Below are 8,027 nucleotides of genomic sequence, written 5' to 3'. Positions count from 1 at the left end.
TGACTAAACAGTCACATTGATTACACATTGATGAAGACATTTTAAACCCTTGCACTTTTATTACGTTGGAAAAGGCAAATAACATAATACGAATTTGAGGGATTAGACCACAACTAGACACCAATAAGGGTTCCAGGGAGCCTTGAAATTTTATAAACCAGAGAAAACGGCGGAAGGAAAAGAATAGAGCAAGGGTGTAAAAGAAAGGAAAATAAAACACAATGAACAGAAACAGAAACCAAAAAGGGAATGGCTCGAATATTTTTCTTTTATCAAACATTACAGTGCAGTTACCTTTTCTACAGGCCATTATACAATGAACAGTGCAAAACTCGTGTTTTGATTGGTGTAGCGGAGTTTGTGATTAGAGTATAGATGCATGATTGATGTCATTCAGTGGCGTGACCGGCGCACCTGATCAGAGTTTAGAGTCCAGCCAGAGTGACTGGTCAACAAAGTTTGGCAAACTGTTTTGGTGAGAAGCGGACAAACATAGGGAAATTTTTGCAGGAAAGGAAAACTGCCCGATAACAAATTGAACAAACAGAAGCAAATATTTGTCGGAATATGTCGCAGATACAAATCTGCTAATGGCGAGTAATCGATTAACAAATCGCAGTGAAACAACTTACATGCTGTAATATTTTGGGGTCAGGATTTTCAAAATATTGTCAGTGAAATTCTTTCAGATTATACTCATATTTAGAGGATCATAATTGTATGTGTGCAGTAGTCTAAAACTGACTTTGCTGGAAAGTTTTTGACTCAGCTCATAATCAGGTAACGCGATGCTTGCTCACGAAATGTGTTGAAATGTCTTGGTTATTGTATAAAACGAATAGATTCCATTTTGCCATGGGTCTGTACTCTGATAACGCACAGAGGACGTCAAAACGTGGTAAGAACATCAGTCACGCTACTCGCCTGCGGCTGGTAGCGTACTTCTTTGTTCTCACCACGTTTTGACATCATCTGTGCATTATCAGAGTACAGATGCATGGCAAAGTGGAATCTGTTTGTTAAATTTCACAACCTTTGCATAAATATAGAGAGGAATCTCTAAAACAAGGTGAAGCTCAATGTTTGACTAGTTGATACACTTTCGAGGGCTGTAGAGGGAAAACAAGAATAGGGGTTTCTGGTGAAATGACATTTTGACCACATGTATTTGGGGAAAACAACAAACAGGTGTGTTTCCCCATTCCACCACTCCTCCCCCGCGAAAAATTTGGAGTCATGGAATAAACCGAGCTCGACAACGTTAAGTACGAAGTCTGATTAGAGCCCGATTTCCACCTGAGCACCATCAATGGAAACTGAGCTCGACCCGATCATAGTGAATCAAGCTCGTAAAATGTCGAGTTTGAAAGAGGTTAATCAAGCTCGTAAAGAGAGTTGAGCTTGAAAAAGGTAAATTGAACTTGTAAATAATGTTGAGCTTAAACAAGGTAAATCAAGGTCGCTTGGTAAGAATCGAGCTCGTGACGGATCCGAGCTTGAGATACCTCTATCGAGCTCGGTGTCCCAGAAACGTAAAGTGATCCGATAATTCTTCCTAGGGGGATGGGGGGGGGGGGGTTGTAGAGGTCCCTTCCATCTATAGAGGTATGGATATTTTCTGAACAAACACATTGCTTATGCATGAAATGTAGCTTATTATGTCGTCAGCTGAAAACTCCACTTAAACAGACGCGTGATTATTTCTTAATCTTATCATGTACGTTCATAGATTGTGGTTATTCAACACATTGTAACACTGCCCAAATATGGCCATGTGGTGCATTCAACATTCATTGTCTGTATACAACAGCTATTGTGCGTGTGTGTCAGGAATAAATATAGCAGAGCGCTATAAACAAGTAACAACCTCGCGCGATTTGGCACGACAATCATCAATACACCGTATTCTTATTCTTGATAGTGAACTGGAACTAGTTTGCACACGAGGCTTAAGCAGGGGAATCTTTTCACATGCAAACAGTTTCTAATATATTCCCCGGCAGGAGCCTGCATTGCAAGCTCCATTCAGTTCAAAACCGAGAATACGGATATGGTCTATTCTCTCCATTCATAATCAATTTTACGTCAAATGCAAAGATTTTGTTCTTTTCTTTTGTTAGTGTTAGTGTTTGCATATCCATGTCCACTTTTGCATTGCAAAACTAGAGTGATTTTTAGCTGAGCCTTGAAAAACAAAAAAAATGGAATTGAAATTGCTTGCTAAAACGTATGCTACGTAGTGGGTCTTCCGATGAGTCTGTAGACAGAAAGTGATGATCAGCTTGCCTACTATATCAAGTCAGCATCTTTAATTAATTAATTGCTTATAAGGGAAAGGAAGAAAACAGGAACTTTAATTGAATTCCCTTTTGATCTATCCAGGTCTGCCCACTTGCGTAGCACCAGCGAAAGAAAACTTAACGTGATATAATGCATTAAGGCATTGTTTACATATGCGTCACAATTAACACCACAGAATATGCATGACCATATCAAAAAATGTATCTAAAATATGAACTAACATGTTAACTTATATTTAGTAGTTTAATATAAATTTTCACACTACAAGATCTGCCAAACGGTAAACTGAGGAATGTTAGGACGTCACATGACGTGAAAGGGTTTAATACCTCAAAACAGGCCGCTGAAATGGACGATGAACAATGACAAGTTTTTCTTTCTTCAATAAAACCCCTTTTTTAACCTGATGCCTGCTTTTAATTACACCTGAAAGTGGAACTCTTATGTTTCCTTGCCGGATGCAAACCTAAATGTTTGCCTTTACTCAAAAGGCTGCAAGTAAACTGTTCTTTGTTAATCCATTGTTTCTATTATGTATACTATTTGTGATATTACTAGCAGCTACATTATCTTGCAAACAGAAATGTTCCAAGAAATTGCGAAAACAGACCATTATTTTTAGCTCTTAAGCCCTGCTTGGGATTGTAAATTAAAAGCAAACTCAAGCGCAACAATGTGTGAGCTACCATAATACAGATGCAAATACAACCGCAAGCCAAGAAAAAGGTGGTACAATGACCACACAGCTAGATTATCTTTTTTGACTGTCATCTTAGAAAAAATAACAGATCTCAATTGTTTTACGTACATTCCGTAAACGTTCTTCATATGTGTGAACATTGCGTGTGTTTGTGCTTACTATAGCATTTGCGCTTCATTTACATGAACACGCTGTAATGTCAACAACAAAGTCCACTTTGGCTTCCTTCTTGAAGAGCCCAAAAGGAGGAAGGCTATATTTTTGGGTGGGCATCACTTCTTTCTCTGAGTTGCACGATGCATTTCTTTGCGCACCTTGTCTGTTAGGCATTGCTTCCATTTCCTTAACTCCTCCTCATCGCATCACTTCTTTCTCTGAATTGCACGATGCATTTCTTTGCGCACCTTGTCAATTAGGCATTGCTTCCATTTCCTTAATTCCTCCTCATCTTCTGTTTCTCGCACCAGGCCAAGTTCCTTTGATCTGGCATCATCTTTTACTTTCTGCCAAACAAGTTCCATCTTAATAGTATTATTATTCACGAGGTCTTTTGTCAAGCTGAGTAGGTGGCTGGTTTGTTCATCTGAAAACTTCCTCCAAACTCTGGACTCCTCGGATATTACGGAGGGGGCATTTACTAGACTAGATACATCACTCATACTCTGCCGTGGAAAGAAATCTCATAACCTGCTCAGTGCTCGCCTCCATCTCACTAGAAGGCAAGATTTCCTTTAAGGCGATAGCTTTGAGTGAATGTGTTTTTAGAAAATTGTTTGTTGAGACTTTTCCTTTTATTTCACTCTGGTTAATAACCCCAGTCGCTATTTCCTCTTTGAAAAGATCTTTCAGGTCATTCACTTCTTCCTCCGCCCATGGGGCAGCTTTCTCCTCCTTTGCGTAATGAAGATTCCCTGTCTTCAATGAAACAAGTTTCTTGACAGCTCTCCGACCCAAATCAGTCTCAGTTACTTTATCTTGAACTCGATAGTAGTTTGCTTGTGTCTGTGACTTGTGTAGAGCCAGTGCAGCTAAATGTTCTTTCTCTTTTGGCATGTACACATGCATTCCAGTTGTGAGTGATTTTCTGACTATCGTTGCAAATATCTTTCCTTTAGTCTCGATTCCTTCCCTCTGGAATGCTCTGGAAAGACAAGTGGATACTTGTTAACTAGCCAGTGACACGCCATTGCTTGAGAGAAATACTTCCTCAACCTGCGGAGCTGATGCTGTAATTTGGCTTTTTATAGTGCTCACGTACATCTCTATTAGCTTGTACAAATCATCATAAACCCAGACGACAGCTGCGCCATAAACTTCAGCAGTTTTGTGCTCTTGTACCAGTATCCTGTATTGCACTGGATCTTCCTCCGTACCAGAATAATACACAACCTCCTGAAAATTCACATCCTTTCCACCACTAGTTTGTTCAGATGATGAAGCGAGTTGCTTAATGGCATTAATATGCTGATTCCCATGGCAAATCTGGAAAAGGTTCTTTCTTGAAAGCATTTTTTTTTTAATCTTCATCATGCTTTTCAAGCTTTCTGTTGGTCAATTTTTTCTTTTGGGCCGCTGACCATGATGTCACGAGGTCGCGTCATGCATTTAATATCTCTAGGGTTGCATTGGCAATGTTCCCATACTCCTGAATAAGAAATTTGTAAAATAGCCTCAGACTCATCAAATAAGATATCGCAGTTCCTAGTTGATAACAATTTACAGATATGCACGTTAAGTCTTTAAGAAAGCGTGGCTGTCTTTTCCAGGGATTAACAGTACATGTACTGAGCGGCGTTCCTCTTGATTATTACTTGTGACTTTCTGTCAGTGTCAACCTATGGATGACACTTTGCACTTGACTCTTGTATTGGCTGGCAATCTTTTCTTTTGATAGCCGCTGTCAACTCCAACGATATATTAAAGGGGGTAGGGATGTATGTTACATTCTAGTAAAAAAAAGGCTTCCAACTCAAAAAGAAAAAAAAAGATGAAAAATGTTTTTCCTGCTGATTCACTGAAATTTAGCTTTATATACTTTGAATATTGAAGCGAGGAAATAGAAAGGCAATGTCTGGTAGGAAGGAAAGTGTAAAAGAGAGAGAGAGACTTCAAACTGGGAAAAGGTTACTAAATAGAGAACAGTTCAATTTCTTCCTTATATTGTTTCAAAAAAAGCTTAAAAGTTTTAATAGTTGGAATATTTCCTCTGCTTCTGCAAAGCCAAATGTAGAATCTCGCAAGTAACAGAACAAAGTTAATTGCAGCTTTATTTTCTTCAGACCCAAGACGACAAGATTGTTAAGAAGACAGTCCTCGGATAAAAAGTTACGATCCTTTAGAGAATCAATAAGGTGTTTCCAGAAAAGTTCTATTTTGCCGCAGAACCAGAAAAGATGCATGAAATTTTCAGCGTCCTCATGGCAAAATGTACACCTAATGTCATCCTTGTATCCCATTTTGACTAAAGATACGTTTGTTGCCAAAGTTTGATGAAGGAATCTAAATTGAAATTCAATCAGTTTGGTGCTTTTGGTACATTTAATAGCAGTCATGTAAGCGTTATGCCAGTATAAAACACGAGCTTCTGGGAAAACCTTACTCCATTTCTCCTGACTAGAAATTTTATGGTTACATTTTGCTTCTACCGGTTTTTTATAAGCTAGTCTGCTGAGCTTTTTTGATTTTAAAAAGGTGGTTGTGAAAGACTCTTGTTCTTTACGATTTGGTGGTATGCTGTGAGGTTTTTGATTTTTCCAAAGCTCTCGGAGGGTAGATGTTATTCCTTAGAGTGTCAAAGGGCAAACCTTGGTATGATACTTGCTTTCAAATTCTGTTGGTGATAAAAAAAGTACTTGGTTGTTCCTTAACTATTTGATTTACATGAGAAATGCCCATTTGATACCATCTTTTATAGAAAACCAGTTTGTTCATAACTCTAATCAAAGAATTAGACCATAAGCTTTGTGTGAGGAAGGATTGTACCGTTTCTATTGAGCCTTGATAGTCTAATTCAGACGATATCTCGAGAATCTCTTTCAGAAAGGGGCTAAGATTGTACCTTTTATATCAAGGTTGCCCCTAAAAACAGTTTGGCCTCCAATTTTTTCGAGTTCAGCATCAAAAGAAAAAACTTTCCATTTCCCCTAATTACTTTTGTCCAGGTACTTTCGTATCCACACAGACGTAAGGGCTTTGTTAAAAGAGGCAATGTCGATCATTCTGAGTCCTACGTTGCCATAGTTTTGGATAATAACGTTTCTTTTGATTTTATCACCTTTACTGTTCCAAAGGAAGTTAAAAAAGAGGTCATTTATTTGTTTCATAATTTGAGAATTAATTTGTAAAGGCGACAGAAGATAAATTACTTGAGAGGCAATCAAACTCTTAAGAACTGTTATTTTCCCGATAAGGCTTAGTCTACGAACTGTCCAGCAGCCCAAGCAGTTCCGCATTTTTTCTATTTTTTCGGGGAAGTTAAGTTTGGTTGTAATTTATGGGTCGGTTGATAGCCAAACTCCGAGAGCTTTAACCTTTGTATTTTGCCGGTTAAAATCTTTTTCAGGATACAGTTTTCCCTTTTGCCAGCACAAGAGCCTATCCAAAGAGCTTCAGTCTTTTTACTGTTTAGTTTGAGACCTGAAACTTTTCGAAGCTTTCTAAGACCCTCAAGGCTTCAGAGAGTGACTTTTCTGAACCGTCAAGAATTAAAGTTGTGTCATCAGCGTATTGACTTAATTTAATTTCAGTATCTTTAACCAATAAACCTTTCATGTCTGCCTTTTTCTGGATTGCTTTGGCCGGAATTTCGGCTGAAAGAATAAAAAGGTAAGGGGAGAGAGGACAGCTCTGGCAGACACCCCTGTGGACCGAAAAGAAGTTGCTTGCCCAGCCATTGTTCATAGTACAGCTTTCAGTGTTGTTATAAAAGGTTTTAAACCATTGGACAATGGAAGGACCAAATCGGAAAGAAATCAGTGTTTTTTGTATAAAAGGCCATTCCAATGTGTCAAATGCCTTCTCAAAGTCAAGAAAAAGTAGAAGTCCCGGAATTTTTTGGCAGTGGTATAATTAATAACGCTGTCAATTAGACGTATGTTCTCTCCTATAAACTGTCCTTTCAAAAAGCCATTCTGGTCATTGTTTATCAGTTTGTGTAGATTAGTCTTCAGACGGTTTGCAATCGCTTTTGTAGCTATCTGGTAATCACAGTTTAAGAGTGTAAGCGGCCTCCAGTTTTTTATGTAGTAAAGTTCTTCACTCTTCTTGGGAATAAGTTTTATTATACCCTGTTTTTGAGATATAGACAGCTGGCTGATCTCAAAACCGTAATTTAAAGCTTCTAGCAGAGGTTTGGAAACTTCATTCCAAAACATTTGGTAAAATTCAGAAGGCAAGCCACCTGTTCCCGGGCTTTTGTCTGCTTCCATATCTTTCAAAGGATTGAGACATCCCAGTTCAGTTAACAAACCCTCAATGGAATCTCGTTCCTCGTTACTTAAAACATTGTCGTTCTCAGAAAAAAAGTTAGTTTCTTGAAGAATTGAGTCAGCTTTCATCTTAGAAGAATAAAGATCCTTGAAGAAAGACTAGCATCCATGAAGGATTTCTTTATCTATGGTTGCAAAGTCGTTTTCGCATTTCTTTAACAACTGATTGTTCCCTGTCTATAATGTCGTTTTTCTAGATTTAGAAAATATTTCATGTTCTTTTCTCCTTCGTTTTGCCGTCGCGTTCTGGACCGTAACGTGGCACCCTTTGTACGATACTCAACAATTTCTTCCATCTCACTTCTAAGATTATTAAGTTTTGACTGTAGTAGCATTTTTTGTGTGTCACCTAGGGCAATGTTTTCATCCAATTCTTTTTCCAAACCAGATATTTCTTTGTAAAGGATATCCTCACGGAACTTAGTTTTGTAGTTTTTAGCTGCTGCATATGAAATCGATTTTTCTCTTACTTTCATTTTTATCATATCCCAGAGCAGGGCCAGATTAACCAAGTTGTCAGACTGATATTCGCTTTTAGT

The sequence above is a fragment of the Pavona decussata genome, unplaced genomic scaffold, assembly GCF_977016875.1.
Source record: "Pavona decussata unplaced genomic scaffold, jaPavDecu1.1 SCAFFOLD_56, whole genome shotgun sequence".
NCBI classification, from domain to species: domain Eukaryota; kingdom Metazoa; phylum Cnidaria; class Anthozoa; order Scleractinia; family Agariciidae; genus Pavona; species Pavona decussata.
This window is presented reverse-complemented; position numbering follows the sequence as displayed.